Below are 16,361 nucleotides of genomic sequence, written 5' to 3'. Positions count from 1 at the left end.
GGAGAGACACGTCGGAAGCAGTGTGCGTGAGTAGCCTAAGCGGTTTTACCTAAATGTAGATAAGAAGAAGTGCCATGATTTGGAAGATATCTAAGAATCCTCAGTAGGGTAGCTTTAAGGAGCAGGAATGTAAAATAAATGTTTGCATACAGATTTTGGTTTTGAGGCGTTTCTGATGTTGCTAGCCGGTCCGATCAAAGCCCCTTTTATTCCGGCAGAGATCGTTTCACAACATTGGCGCCCAACAAAACGAACCATTTTAGTTTGTGGTTTATAGTTTTAGAATTTGTGTTGAATTTGTGGCACAATTCTGTTATTTAGTAACACATTTGTAGAACCTACCACTTATTAGTTCTTGTCTAGTTGGCTAATTAAGACCATTTGGATCATGGATCCAGCAAGCCTGTCTGAAGAAGAGATCTGTTACGAACTGGCGTTGCGCCACGTTAACAATCTCGGAGCACTTCCTCGCAGGGCAAGAGCCGTTCGCTTGCGTGCTCTGATGCAGGAAGATGAGATTAGAGGCATGATTTATGACAATTCCTCCCATGTTATGGATGCGGGGGACAACATCAGTCAATGTCAAACTCGTGTGCGCGAATTACTACCAGAAGTGGAAGCAGCAATGAAACGCGGGGATCTGCCGGCCGTGCGTCTGCTACGATCGCGATTAATTCACTATCGGAATAGGTTGGATATCATCGATCCGCCGGAGGTTTTCGTCGACACGCACGCTACATTATCACTACTAGTGCAGTTTTCGTTGGAGGATGTGGGCGATGCGCTGGGAAGAACGAAGAAAAGTGCCAGAACAGTGAACAGTGAAAGTGTGAACCAAAGCAGCACCGGAGCAGTTCCAAAAAGGCCCAACCAGACTTCTATATCCGCCGAAGCAGATCTTCAAGGGTTCGACGCAGAGGGAAACCCGTCTTTTCGGTCAAGTTCATCGAACCATGCAATCATCGAACAAGCTGGACAGCCGCAACGACAGTCTACATCTCCAGCGATTGAAGCGTTGGAGAATCGCTCGCAGCGGATGAACTCAACTCAACACGACAACGAACGGGGAGCAGAATCCTTGGAAGCCTTGTCTATCAACCGAGGAAGAGGTCGGGGAGCGTTAAGGCCGCGGGTGGCAACCAGCAACAGATTCACCATGGAGAAAGATTTCGGCCGGCATGAACCGAGGATAAGCAGCATACCACCTCCGCCGTACGAACCGCCTAGAGTAGAAGCAGATGAAGCTGACGCTAGAGAAGATTACTACCAACTCCGAGCCGATCTGCTACGACAGCTGAACCAGAGACCGCAAGAATACTTCCCAAGGCCGTTGTTGGAAGAAAGAAGAACACTGAAGGCAATCCACAATTGGCCGTTCAGGTATAAAGGCGAGAAAGACGGTTCGTCGCTGAATACGTTTCTCCAACGCGTAGAAATATTCGCAGCATCTGAGGGAGTTCCTGAGGACGTATTGTTGAAGAACGTTAAGTACCTGCTAATGGACGACGCGCTCGACTGGTACAGCAACGTTTACGTGACTGGCGAGTTGGTATCCTGGGATGATTTCAAGCGCCTAATCAGGCACGAATTCCTTCCAGCGAGCTACGCCTATATCCTGAGAGCAGAGGCCTACCATCGTCTGCAGGGGGAGGACGAGCCGTTCAGCAAGTTCTACCAGGACATTACCACACTATTCCAGTACGTAGACCCTCCGATGACCGATCCAGAGAAGCTGTTCATCATCAAAAAGAATATGAACTCCACCTACGCTCCCATCGCAGCATCGCACCATTCCACACGCTTGCTGGTAAAGGCGTGCAAGGAACTAGATGAACTTCGAAAACTACAACAACACCAACGAAGAATCTCGTTACCATATGGAGCACTTATCGAGCCATCACTAGCTACACCGCACTCTTCATTGCGTTCATCAAAGCTTCAGCAGCCGCTTCAAAGATTTGGAAAGGTCCATGCGTTGGAATCTGAGAAGTTGCAAAGCTATGGAGACAATCATTACATTCCGGAAACCGAGCAGTCAACGCAAGAGGAAGAGAAGGTGGATCAGCGAATGGAAGCCATACTCCAACAAGTAAACGCGCTCAAGCTAAGGTTCGATCGACGAGAAGCAGGAGGACGACAGTCGTCCAATCAATTTCCCCAACAATCAGTGGCCAATCCCAGCAACCAACAAGCCGCGGATGCATCCAATGCACGGGCACCTCCAGCGGTGATGATGTGCTGGAACTGTGATGAAGAGGGGCACCGCTTCATGGACTGTGCCAAACCACAGGCGGTGCTGTTCTGCTATCGCTGTGGTCAGAAGGGATTCTCGCTGCGAAGTTGCCCGACATGTCGTCAACGCTCGGGAAACGCGCAAGCGGGGAACCAGTAACCGAGGGTATGGAATCCTCGCTTCACCATAACGATCCCTCAGTAATACCCGACTTAGTCCAAATCAGTTCACTGATTATCAATCCCGACAATGACAATCGTCCGCATGCAGTGGTGGAAGTTTTAGGAAAGCAAGTCACTGGTCTTCTCGACAGCGGTGCCAACTGCTCCATTTTGGGAGGCGACAACGTAAAGATGGCACAAGAACTGGGCTTGCAGAAAATAGCGCTAGTTGGAGGCATAAGAACAGCAGATGGCACGGAGCATCGCATCCAATCATATACTCGCTTGCCCATAGCCTACAACAACAAGAGTGAAGTCGTGACGATGTTGCTACTTCCCACGCTGCCGACATGTGTGATCTTCGGAATGAACTTCTGGAACGCATTCAGCATCAAACCGGTCTGCTGCACGATAAGCCTGGAGCCTGACATAGAAAGCAATACTCAGCAAGTGTCGATGAAGTCGCTGTCCGAAGAAGAAAAGCGGAGACTGGAAGAAGCCATAAGCCATTTCCCAAAAGCAGAACCCGGCAAATTGGGAAGAACTGACCTATACGTCCATCGCATTGACGTCGGAGAAGCGAAGCCTCGGAAGCAACGGTACTATCCCATGTCGAAGTACGTTCTAGACGAAGTGAATAAAGAGATCGACCGGATGCTGGAGCTCGACGTGATAGAGGAAGCGCTGTATTCACCATGGAATAATCCGCTGGTTGCAGTAAAGAAAAAGACCGGCCAGTACAGAGTCTGCCTGGATGCCCGCCACCTAAATTCGGTGATGGTGAACGAGGGGTATCCCATCCCACAAATATCGGCTATTATAAATAACCTCAGCGGGTGCAACTACATATCAGCGATCGATCTGAAGGATGCATTCTGGCAACTGCCTTTAGAAGAGAAATCTCGTCCGGTGACAGCGTTCACGGTACCACAAAGAGGGCACTTTCAATTTAAAGTGGTACCATTCGGGTTATGCACAGCGAGTCAGGCCTTGGCGCGGCTGATGACCCATCTTTTCGCAGATCTGGAACCTCATGTGTTCCACTACCTCGATGATATCATCATCTGTTCAAGATCGATCGACGAACACATTGACATGCTTGAAAAGGTGGCCAAGCGACTGAGGGATGCCGGTCTGTCCATATCCGCAGAAAAATCCAAGTTTTGCTTGGAGGAAATGAAATATCTAGGCTATGTGCTAAATCAGAGCGGATGGAATGTAGATCAGGAGAAAATCGACTGCATCGTGCGTTTCCCAGCTCCTCAATGCCGAAAAGAGGTGCAACGATTCCTGGGGATGTGCAATTGGTATCGCAGGTTCATAGCGGACTTCTCCAAAATAGCAGTACCGCTGACGGAGCTGACCAAAACGAAAACGAAATTCCGGTGGACAAAGGATGCAGAAGATGCGTTCCTGAAATTAAAGTCAGCACTCGTATCAGCGCCTGTTCTAGCAATGCCAGATCACACCAAGCCGTTTGCGATTGCCTGCGATGCGAGCGACGTAGCCATTGGGGCGGTGTTAACGCAAGAAACAGACGGAGAAGAGCACCCGATTGCTTATTTCTCTCAGAAGCTGTCGTCGTCGGAGCGGAAATACTCGGTAACCGAACGAGAATGCCTAGCCGTGATAAGAGCAATAGAGAAATTCCGAGGGTACGTAGAGGGTACAAAATTTACCGTTCACTGCGACCACTCAGCATTGAGCTATTTGAGATCGATGAAAAACCCTACAGCGCTTATGAGCCGGTGGATACTGCGACTAAACGCATTCGATTTCGATATAAAGTACCGAAAGGGCGAAATCAACATAGTTCCGGACGCGCTTTCCAGAATTGTTAGCACGCTGGTGTTTTCCGCCGACGCCGCCGTCGATCAATGGTATCAGAAGCTGATGGAAAGAGTGCAGGAAGCCGGGGACAAATTTCCGGATTTCCGTGTGGTGAACCAAGAGCTTTACAAGAACTGCAGCAGCAAAAATGAAGAAGGAGCCTTGACACACAAGTGGAAGAAGGTCGTGCCGCTCAACCAGCGAGCTGGAGTGATTGCGAAGTTCCATGATTCAGCCTCAGGAGCTCACCTTGGCTTCCAGAAAACATGGCAGAAGCTGCAGAACCACTTCTATTGGCCGAAAATGATTGATGACGTAGCACGGCACGTTAGGGCGTGCGAAACATGCAAAGCAAGCAAGGCGCCGAACAGAACAATGATGCCGAACATGGGTGGCCCTAAACCTGCTCGCGTGCCATGGGAGTTGGTTTCGGTAGACTTCGTAGGCCCATTCACCCGTTCTCGCGCCGGAAACACAGTTATGCTTGTCGTGGTAGACTGGGTGACCAAGTACGTCGTCGTTCATCCCATGCGTTCAGCAGATTCGGTGAAAATGGTAGACTTCCTAGAACAGCACGTCTTCTTGCGGTACTCTCGACCTCGTATCATCCTCTCGGACAATGGAAAACAATTCCTATCAGCAGCATTCAAGGCTTTAATCTCCAAGCATAACATCATCCACATGAATACTGCGTTCTACTGTCCGATGGTGAACAATGCGGAAAGGGTGAACAGAGTCCTGATCACTTGCATACGAGCCCTGTTAGACGAAGACCACCGTGGATGGGACGAAAACCTACAAGCCATCGTAGCAGCTATCAACGGAGCAAAACATGAGGCCACCGGTGTCAGTCCGCACGTTGCAAACTTCGGTAGAGAGCTAATACTGCACACTGACCTCTATACTCAGCAGGAGTTGAACACGCCCGATGATCCGAAGGTAGCGCAAGAAGTACGTCTCTCTGCGATCCGCCGTATCCACGAATTCATTATCCAGCGCATCAAGAACAACCACGAAAAGACAAAGCAGCGGTACAATATGAGAACAAGGGACATCGTATTCAAGGTCGGAGATCTCGTATGGCGAAGAACGTTCACGCAGTCATCCAAGATAGATCACATTAATCGCAAACTCGACTCCAAATTTATTCCGGCTACAGTGATTAAGGTCTTGGGGAGCAACTTGTACATGCTGGAAGACGTCAGGGATGGCAAGCGAGGACAGTACCATGCCAAGGACATAAAACCGGACTAGTGAAGCCTTTTTATCAAGCTATGTAAGCAGCAATAGCTGCCAACCACAGATTATCCACGGAGAATCAGCAAAACACGCAAAGCGGTCATGATTTCTGTGTGCAGAACGATTAGCAGACAACGCCTATGGGTAGCAGAAGGAACGCAGTGAAGAATCACCTTAACGCGCTCCGAAATCACGGAGGACCTAGACGGCGCTGCTCCGCATAAGTTTCATCTCTCTGCACCAGAATCAAAGCCATCGTTCAGCGGCATTTTCAGCCGAAGAAGTTCGAAGCTGAGCTGAATCCAGCATTGTCCGTCAGGTGTGATGAGCAACAACATTCTTTTAGACTACCTCTCCACCTTGACCGGAGTCCAGCTATGAAAGCAAACGTTTTTGCAGACAACTGCCTTCGCCGAGAAGGAAACAACACACGCATTGCGGTCATAGAACAGAAGTCCCCAGCGGTTTAAGGAGATAATTCAGCGGTACACCAACACTTTCATCGCGCCAGAAAGTGTACCGCGCGCCGTTCGCGAGTCGGGAGAAATCGCACCTTGCATTTCTGGAAACGGGAAGCAGGGATCTCTGCAGTACACCAGCTGGCTTCTGGATAGGAGGAGTGGAGAGCCGGAGATCGACGATTGAGTTCGGTTCGACGCGGATTCGAAGCTTACGGCCACTATCAGGCGCAGCGGAATCGCACCTGGACTGTACTGAGAGAGGAGGAGTACGTAGCGGAGCCTACGACAGGCTTGGGAGATTGGAACCCCGAAAGCAACCAAGTTAGTAGGGAGGCTCCAAATACCAGAAACAGTAATGACGCAACAGAAGGAAAAGCCCACCTAAGGCCCGGGAGATTGGGACCCTGAAAACTAGTCAGTTAGTAGGGAGGCTCCGAATACCAGAAGCAGCGACAACACGGTAGAAGCACAAAGCCTACGGAAGGCCCGGGAGATTGGGACCCTGAAAGCCAGCTTGCAAGTAAGGAGGCTCCAAATACCAAGAAAAGGAGAGATAACCAGGACGCAACGCCACAGAAGTTCAGAGCCTATGGAAGGCTCGGGGGATTGGAACCCTGAAAGTCAGAGGATGACCCCAAATACCAGCAACAGTGTCTGTGCAAAGAAAGTCGGAGGGCACAGCCGGCGAGGGAGATTGGGACTCCAAAGAACTAGTAAGGTGGCTCCAAATGCCGGACAAGCTATGCAGACAGCGAGCAAGGAGTTGTTGACGACGAGCATACGCTTCATCAAAACACGTTCTGCGGCAGAAACTAGAGGACCCAGATCACGAACCGAAACCTCGCCGTTCCTTGCATACCAGTGGACCAGCACACCAGTATCATCTGTCGATCACGGTCTGAACCTCAAATACTACGAGCCATCAAGCAACCATCAGTGGAGCCCATTGCAGTCGACCACAAGTCGTCGGACCTGAAGCGCGCACACGTCGCCGATCAACCGATCGGACACATCGCAGTCGGAGGAGTAAATCCAACCGAGTGTCATTGACTGATTTCCAGGCACAGGTCTTGAACGAAGTGGTAGTCGGTTGCATGGGGGTCACTACGAAATCTTTCTCTAAAGTAACGCGACCGGGGGGCGCGGTAAAGCCTCCTAACTGGGCTCGTAGTGATTTAGGTCGAGGAAATGCGACCTTTTCTCAATCGTAACTGACAATATCCACTATCATCGTTTTCATATTAGCCAACATTAAATGTACATTTCGTTACATGTTTTGATCTCTAGTTTTATTGTAGCTCTTAAAACTAGCGTAGATCGTACTGAGTGTTTGCCACAGGAACGGCATAGCACAGAAGATGGGACAAGAACTAGCGCAGAGACATTTGCTCATTAGTGAGCGTTCAGATCACCTTTGGCAGGATTCGCTGTCTTTATGTTTGTTTCGATTATGTTTGAGCTTTTGGATCTGGTGAGCATTAAGGCTCGCGTATGTTAGTTTTGCTGTAGTTATCAACATCTTAAGGTCTGCTTAAGTGATGACTTTCAGATCTGCTCCAGTCTCTCTGCGACTTCTTGTAGAAGTGAGTCTGAGAGTTTTTTGTGAGCTGCCTGTCAGCGCTCACAAAAAACTCTGCGCCTGTGGTAAGGTTGTGTTACGTTAGGTAATAATTAGTCCGGTTATGAGGTAAATTTGAGGTGTATGCAAACTTTATTCCAGTCGTGTAGAGTGTAAACCCACCTGAATGTAAACAAACTATCACACTACTGAAGGGCGCTTGCTTGAAATAGAAAGCTCAAAAGAAAATAGCTTGTAAAACAAAGTGACAGATCCCCACTTCCGCTACGAGACTGCTCACCCTCGCACACTCGCGCATACCAGTTGGAAAAAGCTTCAGAAGTGATTAGACCGTGCGGTAGCAAAGTCGCCTGCTGCGGCCGTCGAACCGGCATCGAACTTAAGTTGTGTTGTGCAGAGTGGCACGCTAGCAGCACGCTTTTGGCTGGCGAGAAACCCTCAGCTAATTACATCCCGCGACACGAGGCACGCTGATACCCCTCAAGGACGTAACAGCTACCGTCAGCAAAGAAGAGATCACCAATCGGAACCCTCTGCAGGGAAAACGAGCGCCGCAGGAGAATTCGGCTTGCCAATTAAAATCCGAAGCCATCGCACCAGCGGGTGGTAACAACCCGGGCATTGACAGAGCCCGAAACGTCACCTCAAGGACGATCAGGCAGCTCAGGAAGCGATACGAGACATCAAACTGATCCGACCGCATTGAAAGAGCACCGATTTCCATCGGACATCATCAACCACCACTGGAGGAAACAAAGGAAGAGCCTTCAAAAGAAGTGAGTGAAGCACTAATGGACGAATGACGCTGATCCTAACTGAGGAAACGCCTCAGGGCTCTTTTCTTTTTATTTTGTGCAGTTTTCGATCACCCCGCAAAAGTCCCGATCAGGCGGCGGCTCAATTCGTCGATCAGGTGCTGACTGCCTGACTAGCAAACAACCGCAATCATCCCTGGGGATCAGCGACGAGCGCCGGCAGCAGCATATTTGCATCCATCACCGGGAAGAAAGGCCAGTTTGCGTTTAGCCGTGAGGAGTGAACCAATTCGCCAGCTCGCGGACGAGAAGACCGTCGAGGGTGCAGTTATGCACCGTGGAAGGCTGCTCTGGTCCCCGCCAAGCAAGCAGAGCACGGAACGGGCACGTTCACCAGGCCGCTCCGGCCCCTGAGAAGCATGCACGGAAAAGGAGAGACACGTCGGAAGCAGTGTGCGTAGTAGCCTAAGCGGTTTTACCTAAATGTAGATAAGAAGAAGTGCCATGATTTGGAAGATATCTAAGAATCCTCAGTAGGGTAGCTTTAAGGAGCAGGAATGTAAAATAAATGTTTGCATACAGATTTTGGTTTTGAGGCGTTTCTGATGTTGCTAGCCGGTCCGATCAAAGCCCCTTTTATTCCGGCAGAGATCGTTTCACAACAGAATATAACAAGTGAATAGTAGAAGAAGTAATCTTGAATTAAAGGATTTCCAGTTGAGAGTTTGCTGGAATCCTCGAGTTAAAGTGCGCATTAATCGAGTCGGTTTGCAGTGGAAATAAAAGTGTTGGTATTGATTGAGGTTAGTTACACATTAGTCTGCATTTTCTAGTTAGAGGTTTAATTGACGAATTCTGTAGTTGATTCCGAAGTCCGTTGCCCTCTGAACGCTGGTCCGGTCATCCGTTTCTCCATAAAAATACCTGAAAAGAAAAGTAAGATAATTAATTGAATTTGATGATAAACTTATTAATACTAACCATACTAAGTAGGACGTGCCTCGTGTAAAGTTGAGATCGAATCGTAGGGTGCACGTACCATAAAGGCTACCGAATTGTAAGTCATAATTGTAAGATACTAGAGTGTAACATTTGTACTTACCAGAAATTCCTAATTACAGTTGAAGCATACTTTACGCTATCAAAACCGGTACACCCTTTTCTTCACCCTACCTCCCCGAATAATCTTCAAAATTCGCTGCTACACGGACATGGACGGCCACGTGGATGGATCTTCGAGAGGCCACGTGGGAGAATCCAACTGCACGGATTGCCAACGACCAGACACGGCGGAGGACATGGTACAGTGTGACCAATGTGATGTGTGGAAACACTACACGTGTGCAAAGGTCAACGAAAGCATCGCTAGCCGATCGTTCGTGTGCGGGAACTGTACCGCCCAGCAGTGCGCGGTCGATCAAAGTGCGGCGGACCAGAACGCTAGCGATGTGATGTCGGTGCGCAGTGGATCTAGCCGCTCAAGTTCAACGTCAGCGTTCTCCGTCTGCCTGAGCCAGCTGGTAGACCGGCAGAAGCTAGAGCGAGCACGTATCGAATTAGAGCTGCAACGACGTCATCTTGACGAGCAACAGCAGCTGATCGATAAAGTGCTAGACGGAGAGGAAACAGCGAGTCGTCGGGGTGGTGATCTACCTGGTGGGCCAAGGGGTGGTGCGAACAACGAGCTAGCGCCTCCTTCATCGAAGGCACTCCCAACACCACCTCCTCCGGGCGCTCTCCTAACCAGAACTGCTGATCCATCAAAACAGTCGATCGTCAAAACGACTGATTCCACCGAACCACTTATGGTGACGATTCCCCTTTCTGTGCTGGATCCGAGCACGGTGGAATCATTAAAATTACAAGTAAATCCCCTGGAACTCAGGAACCGGATTGAGCATTGCGAGTCTCGCGCCAATCCAACACCTGAACAGGAGGAGAATCCATCGGTGATAGTGTCAATTCCCTTTTCTGCCTTGGATTCGGGCACAGTGCAATCTTTAAAGGCAAAAAAGGATCCCCAAACTGCCCTACGGGAGCTCAGGAACCTGGTTGAGCAGTGCGAGAATCGCGCCAACCCAACACCTGAAGAGATGGCAGATTTGCAGGTGCAAGTAGAACGGTGCCGGAAACTCCTGGAAAGATTTCAGACAAGCGCGGAACCGTGCAAAGCAGCTCGACGACAGGAGACGAGCTATCCGGCAAAACTTCAGCCCTTAAATCCAGATGCCAACTCGACACGCATCGACAAGCAGACCGGCGCCATTCCGAAAGCGACTCGGAATTTGCCCGTGGTCGTGGAAAACGATCAGGTTCTTTCCCAGGCTGGCGCAGTGGGAGGAATTGATACTACGAAAGAGATCTGGCCCCTGAAGATGCCGGTAAGCCGAACTTGCTGGGCCCCGGTAAGTCAATCCATCGCAACATCCGAAACGCGTCCGAACGATGCGGGACCGTCAGGTAAGCGTCAAGCTTTGAATAACCTTTTTAATATAAACGAATACGCCTCCAAAAATTGCCCCACGACCAATAATCCAATAACCCGAGAGCAGCCGCCTTTCGATGCGCGCCCGGGAGAAACGCATACACTTCCCACAAACTCTCACGAGCAGCTGCGAGAATCTTTCGCGCGCTCTGGTGATGCGACTTTGTTCAATAGCGAATATGATCAAAATTCAACCCGCCTTCTAACGCGTAACCTCCCCTCGCGTGCGGTTGATTTGTCTCTGCCCCCTCGTCATTCAACGAACTACCAAGTCAATCCAATCCCAGATCCAGAGCGCCCCACACAGCAGCAGTTAGCAGCAAGGCAGTCCCTGGCTAAGGATCTTCCTCGCTTCTCTGGCGACCCAGCTGAATGGCCGATTTTCATTTCCAACTACCGCTACACCACAGAAGCCTGCGGCTACACGAACGGCGAAAACATGCTTCGGCTCCAGCGTTGCTTATCCGGGCCGGCATTGGAAACGGTGCGCAGTCGGTTGGTGCTGCCAGCAGCAGTGCCACAGGTCATCGAGACGCTTCGTTTGCGGTTCGGACGTCCAGAGTTGCTGATCAACGCGCTGCTACGAAGAGTGCGTGAAATTCCAGCTCCGAAGTCCGACAAGCTGGAAGGACTCATCGACTTCGGGATGGCGGTACAAGCATTGTGCGACCACATCGAAGCTGCGAATGAACGCGCTCACCTTTCCAATCCATCACTTCTCCAAGAACTCGTCGCCAAGTTGCCCGCGGATCAACGGATGATGTGGGCAGGGTACAAACGAGGCTTCCAGAACGTCGACTTAAGAACGTTTGGAGATTATATGGCGGCCGTTGTACAGGACGCAACCAGCGTAACGACATTTGAACCAGAGGTGAAGCGGATCAACGCTCGTGATCGTCCGAAGCACAAGGGCAATTCCCATGCGATGGAGACAACCGAAAGAAATGGAGATTCGTCGTACGCTTCCAAGGAAACGCCGAAGCAGATCATCTGTGCTCACTGCAATAAAAGTGGGCACCGATTGCGAGAGTGCAATGCGTTCATTCAATTGAAGCTAGACGATCGCTGGCGACGGATTCGTGAGCTAAAGCTGTGTCAAAGCTGTCTGTTTAGCCACGGTCGGAGAGCATGCCGCATTCGGAAGACTTGCGAAATCGACGGTTGCCAGTATAGCCACCATAAGCTTCTTCACTCTTCTGGAAGACCTCCAAAGCCATCGGCTCCGCTTCAGGTGGCGGAAAACCATACCCACCGTCAATCTACCTCCTCTACGTTGTTTCGGATCATCCCAGTGACGCTGCACGGAGATAGCGGGTCAATCAGCACCTTCGCCTTTCTCGACGAAGGGTCCGACATGACATTGGTGGAGAATGACTTGATTACGTCGTTGGGGGTCAAAGGTACCCCACTTCCGCTATGTTTAAGGTGGACTGGGAATACCTCACGAATCGAAAAGGGATCGCAACAGGTCACTATCGAGATCGCTGGAATCGGGCAGAAAAAGCGACACAAGCTACTGAATGCGAGAACAGTCAGCAACCTTGGACTTCCCCGCCAAACTTTCCAAATGGAAGAAGCGGAGAAAAGGCACCAGCACCTGAAGGGCATTCCGGTCTGCAGCTACGAGAACGTAGTTCCCAAAATTCTGATCGGTATCGACAACCTGCGTCTAGCGCTGCCGTTGAAGGTAAGGGAAGGAGAAGGTACAGCGCCAGTGGCGGTGAAGACCAGGCTGGGCTGGTGTGTCTATGGACCTCAAGTACGCAACAACCGCGAATCCTACAGTTTCCATATCTGTGAATGCTCCTGCGACGATACCCTGCACGAAGTGGTGAAAGAGTTCTTCGCTGTTGAAGGAGCTGGAGCAGGACCGGTGGATATTCCATTGACACAGGAGGAAGAACGAGCGCTGAACACCATGGAGCAAACGACTCGACGAGTTGGGAATCGTTTCGAAACGGGATTGATTTGGAAGCAAGAAAATGTGGAGTTCCCAGACAGCTATTCCATGGCCGTGCGACGACTGGAATGCCTAGAACGCCGAATGGACCGCAATTCGGAACTGAAGGAGAACCTTCATCGGCAAATCTCCGAGTATGAAACAAAAGGCTATGCTCACAAAGCTTTAAAAGCAGAATTGGAAACAGCCGATCCGAGGAGAATATGGTATCTTCCAGTCGGAGCGGTAATCAACCCCAAGAAACCAGGAAAAGTTCGGGTCATCTGGGACGCCGCTGCCAAGGTGGAAGGCGTATCACTAAACAGTCAACTTCTGAAAGGTCCCGATCAGCTTTCCTCTCTTCCGGCAGTTCTTTTTCGCTTTCGCCAATACGGAGTGGCAGTCAGCTCGGACATCCAGGAGATGTTTCATCAAATCCGAATCCGAGAGGAGGATAAACATTCTCAGCGTTTCCTGTGGCGTACCAAACCGTCCGATGAACCGACCATCTACCTGATAGACGTCGCAACATTCGGGAGCACCTGCTCCCCAGCTTCCGCACAATTCGTGAAAAATTTAAACGCTGAACAACATCGCGAGCGGTATCCTGAGGCGGGGAGTGCTATCATTGACGACCACTACGTCGACGACTATTTGGCGAGTTTCGAATCCGAAAAAGAAGCAGGAAAGGTAGCTCAAGATGTACGATACGTACACGGCAACGGTGGTTTCAAGCTGCACAACTGGCGTTCGAACAGCACTAGGGTACTGGAAAAACTGAACGAAGTGCAGCCCAAAGCAGGCAAGCTGCTGAACCTAGTCGACGGTGGGAAGTCCGAGAGGGTGCTTGGAATGCTGTGGAATCCGTCGGCCGATGAACTGAGCTTCTCCACTCAGATGACCCAAGAGATGCAGACTCTGATCCAAACCCGAACGAGACCGACGAAAAGACAAGTGCTACGGTGCGTCATGACGCTGTTTGACCCTCTGGGGTTGCTCTCACCGTTTGTAATCCACGGAAAAGTTCTGATCCAGGACTTATGGCGAGAAGGCACGGAGTGGGACGAACAAATAAGCGATGATGTCAACGAGAAGTGGAAGAGATGGATAAGAATGATCGTGTACATCGCGGAAATACGGATCCCTAGATGTTACTTCCACAAAGCCACTAAGGAAACATACCAAAACTCGGAGTACCATGTATTCGTCGACGCTAGCGGGGAAGCGTATTGCTGCGCGATTTATCTACGCACGATCAACGAAAGAGGAGATCCGCAATGTCGCCTGATTGCTGCCAAATCGAAAGTCGCTCCGATAAATCCATGGTCGATTCCCAAACTCGAGCTCCAGGGATGTGTTCTCGGGGTTCGTTGGTCGAAATTCGTCAAGGAGAATCATAGTTTACCCGTGTCAAAGATGGTTTTCTGGTGTGACGCCACAGTAGCACTGGGCTGGATCAAAGCTGACCCCAAGAACTATCGACCATTTGTATCCTTCAGAGTAGGCGAGATTCTGGAGCACACAACGACAAACCAGTGGCGCTGGGTACCATCGAAGGATAACCCAGCTGATGAAGCAACAAAATGGGGTAGCGGGCCGTATTTCGATCCAGAAAGCAAGTGGTTCCATGGCCCCAACTTCCTTCTTCTACCAGAAAGCGAGTGGCCACGGCCCAAAGAGCGCGTGATCGCCCCTTCCGAAGAAATGCGTGCATCAATCCTTCATCATTGTTCGTCCGTACCCGTCATCGACTTTGAACGGTTTTCTTCCTGGAATCGACTACAACGATCGACGGCGTACGCCCTTCGATTCCTGCATAATTTGGCCCAGAAGCAGCCGAAATTCACTGGACAACTCTCGCAAGCCGAGCTCGAGGCAGCTGAAGAAGTTGTTCTTAAACTGGCGCAACTCGAATGTTACCCAGACGAGATTGCAGCACTTTCGAACAAGGCGCCAAACGAAATCGATCAGAAGGCTATCGGGAAAGATAGCTCGATTTATCGACTGATGCCGATGTTGGATAAAGTCGGTGTACTGCGTGAGCGTGGCCGAATCAGCGCTGCCTCAGACGTCTGCTACGAAGTGCGGCATCCGGTCATCCTTCCACGAAACCATCGAGTCACGGAGCTCCTCGTACACCGATTCCATCAGCAATACCGCCACGGGAATGCCGAGACAGTGGTTAATGAGATCCGTCAACGCTACACCATACCAAGACTTCGCCTGGTTGTCAAGCAAGTGACCCGGGACTGCACATTATGCAAAGTTCGGCGAGCACGACCAGCGGTCCCGCTGATGGCCCCTCTTCCACTGGCGCGCCTAGCCCACCATGAACGAGCATTCACCTACACAGGGGTGGACTACTTTGGGCCGTTGCTGGTAAAGCTGGGACGATCTAATGTTAAACGGTGGATCGCCTTATTCACGTGTTTAACAGTGCGCGCCGTTCATCTCGAGGTCGCCTATACGATGTCAACTGAATCCTGCATCTCATGTGTGCGACGGTTCGTGGGCCGTCGAGGTCCACCCGCTGAATTCTTCAGCGACAACGGAACGAACTTCCAAGGTGCCGACCGGGTATTGCGACACCAGATTAGCCAGGGACTGTCCAACACGTTCACCAGCACAAACACAAAATGGAACTTCATCCCACCAGGAGCGCCGCACATGGGAGGAGCGTGGGAACGCTTGGTACGGTCGGTGAAAGCTGCAATGTCCGAAGCGTATTCCGAGGGAAAATTAGATGACGAGGGGCTACAGACACTGGTCGTGGAGGCGGAGAGTATAGTAAATTCAAGGCCTCTGACGTATTTACCACTGGACTCTGAGGAAGCGGAGGTGCTCACACCCAATCATTTCTTGTTACTGAGCTCAAGTGGGACAAAATTTCGTGTCAAAGGAGGTTCTGATACAGTCCGTAACCAGTCCAGTGAACTAGTCCGCCGAGAAATACTGGGAAGATCCTGGGAACTGATCCAGCATCAGTTGAACATATTCTGGAGACGCTGGTTGATGGAATACCTGCCGGTGATTCGTCGGCAGTCGAAGTGGTTCGATCAAATCCGGAACCTAAAAGTGGGAGACCTGGTATTGGTAGCGGAGCCGACGAAGCGGAGCGGATGGGAACGAGGACGAATCATCCGTACAATTCCGAATCCAGATGGCCAGCATCGACAGGCTGTCGTAAAGATTGGGCAGAAGTGCGTATTGCGACCAGTAACACGGTTGGCACAGCTTGACCTCAGGGTTCATAGTGAGGCTCCGGAGGACTCCGGATCACACCGGGGGGAGACTGTCGGCGCAGGAGACGGCAAGCTGGCAACCCGGCCAACCTCCGCCTTTAATGCGACGCTTCCTTCTGTCAAAGCTTCGCTGCAATTTTGATGTAGATGACAGATGTCAATCTGAAAGCGATGTAAGAGTGTTTCCGGTATTCAGTTTTATACAGTCCACCATACAGTTTGCCAGACAGGTCATTTCAGTGCAGTAGAATATAACAAGTGAATAGTAGAAGAAGTAATCTTGAATTAAAGGATTTCCAGTTGAGAGTTTGCTGGAATCCTCGAGTTAAAGTGCGCATTAATCGAGTCGGTTTGCAGTGGAAATAAAAGTGTTGGTATTGATTGAGGTTAGTTACACATTAGTCTGCATTTTCTAGTTAGAGGTTTAATTGACGAAT

The sequence above is a fragment of the Aedes aegypti genome, chromosome 2 (assembly GCF_002204515.2).
Source record: "Aedes aegypti strain LVP_AGWG chromosome 2, AaegL5.0 Primary Assembly, whole genome shotgun sequence".
Taxonomy (NCBI): domain Eukaryota; kingdom Metazoa; phylum Arthropoda; class Insecta; order Diptera; family Culicidae; genus Aedes; species Aedes aegypti.
This window is presented reverse-complemented; position numbering follows the sequence as displayed.